Source organism: Cephus cinctus, unplaced genomic scaffold (genome assembly GCF_000341935.2).
Source record: "Cephus cinctus unplaced genomic scaffold, Ccin1 Ccin1_scaffold1080, whole genome shotgun sequence".
In the NCBI taxonomy this organism is placed as follows: domain Eukaryota; kingdom Metazoa; phylum Arthropoda; class Insecta; order Hymenoptera; family Cephidae; genus Cephus; species Cephus cinctus.
The window spans coordinates 162,472-164,553 of NW_014333598.1; the positions used below are offsets into that span (position 1 = coordinate 162,472).

The following is a 2,082-nucleotide window of genomic DNA, read 5'->3' on the forward strand; positions in this document are numbered from 1 at the left end:
GTGGTGTCTTTTTTTTTTTTTTTTTTTTTCGAAATCAAATCAACGTTCTCCATTGTCGCGCGCGCCATCTGTACGTTTCTCCCGTGACTATTCCGTACCGCAAGACGAAAGCCGCGCTTCTCCCGCGTTGAAGTGAAATGAGTGATGCATTTTGTTTTTCGAAAATCGCCCCTCCCCTTCCTTATTCCGATGGTACTTTTTGTCCATCCCTTATGTTAAATCGTAGCTCTTTCTCTCAGGCGACTCAAAGAGAAATGCCTTGTATGTCAAATCCGAGCTGGGTTGTCGGTTATCGCAATTGACAGTTCATCGAGGAAAGAGTATAAAAATCTTTGGACGTCGGTAGTCCACGTAGGTAGATTTTGGAAAAAAAAAAAAAAAAAAAAAAATTCAAAATCCAAGTTGAGAACACCGTATACAGCAACACCAATTGTCTTTATGTTGTCTTGAGCACGTTTTTCGTTTTTTTTTTTCTTTTCTTTTTTTTTCCTTTCTTTCTTCTTACACACAATTCGATACAATGCGTTATACATTTTTTTCTTTTATTATAACGTAGCCCTACGTGTTATTATTGTTACGACGCGAGTACACTGATAAGCCGTTGCGGTTTGACGATAGTGGTTTCGTGAATAACGTTGAAACAAGGAAGTAGAAGGCGAAGGCTCTAGCTTCGGGGTTTTTTCTCCTGGCCGGGAAGTCGGGTTGACGATTGTAAATGACGCACGCGTTACCGGCTATAATCGTTAGTCGGTTGTTACTTAATTCGTAGTTGTCATTTAAAAAAAGTCACGCGCTCGCTCGGATCTTGCACGCGACTTACGGCCTTATCCAATTCCTTAGTCAAGGTGGTAGCGATTAATGTATCGAGTATTCGCTCGTATAATTAACCGTGAAGCTTTGCGTTCGTTTGACATTTTCTCCAAAAAAAAAAAAAGTCCCTTGCACTCGCTCCTTGTTGTTTTCCAATCGGCGGTCGACGCTCGTCAATCTTTGCTGTAAAAAATGAAATTGACCCTTGACCCACGTACATCGACACGATTACCTTCGCGTGAATTATTCGACAAATGAATCGATGACGAATCAATGGGTATTGCACAAGACAATCGAACGGGGATCGAAAGGGTTTTTTTTTTATCGTGATTTAATAATATATATATATATATTTTTTTTAATCTTTTGCCCTTAAAAACCTATATATGTATACCGTACCTAATGGTCCAACTTTTTATCTTGTACCGAGCGCGGCTAATTTGTTTTCCTCGAAGCCTCCCTTACACTGGACCACTTCATCCCGTCTCTTCCTTATCTCGCCTTATCATCCCCGAAGCTAGCGATCGATCTGTACCTCAGATTTGTGTCAATTTATGTAAATAATGTAGCAGCGATTATTATCACTGTCGATGCATCGAGGTAAAACCGTAAGGATTAATTTTACTTTATTTTTCAAATTTTTTTTTTCTTGTCATTATTGTTAGCCAAATTCGAATGCGTGCTCGTGTGTGACGGTCTGAACGTCGGGAGATGCACGATGATGTCGAGATCGTATTGTACACTTATTTTTCTTCGTAAAAATTATTATTCACGCGTGTGCTCTGTCGTAGGTGAGGGCGTGTGAGAGTGAGAGAGAAAGATCTTTTTTTTTTAATTACAAAAAACTTCATTATCGTTGCGTCATCCCGTTGATCGATTCAATGTAGAATGCATGAATTACATTTCGATTACGTTTAACACGTTAGATTCAGGTAACGTATAAGCTGTAGTCAGTCGTTGATTGATCGACGGCTGAGAAAGTAGATGATTTTTCTTGTAGTTGATATTGAGAAGAAAAAAATTTTGGATTTTCTCTCTTTTCTTTTTTTTTAACTTTTTACGAAAAATCTATGACGTCAGTGCAAATTACTATACTGACGCCATTGGAATGTCTGCGAAGCCTGCGCGGTATTTTTTTAATGTAATTTCTCTTCGTTTATTATATCTTCCCGTCCCACATACTCCCTTGTGTATCTCTTGGTCGAGCTTTTCCCTTTCTTCCTTTCGTCGTCACTTTTCTTGTTTTTTTTTTTTTTTTTTTTTTTTTTTTTT

The 2,082-nt window shown here is 38.4% G+C and overlaps 1 protein-coding gene across 5 annotated transcripts in view; it reads left to right on the top strand.

Moving 5' to 3' along the window:
• The window catches only part of LOC107271988 (phosphatidylinositol 3,4,5-trisphosphate 3-phosphatase and dual-specificity protein phosphatase PTEN), a 20,710-nt gene that overhangs the window by 8,826 nt on the left and 9,802 nt on the right, over positions 1–2,082 (top strand). The gene's annotated exons all lie outside the window — the stretch shown is intronic.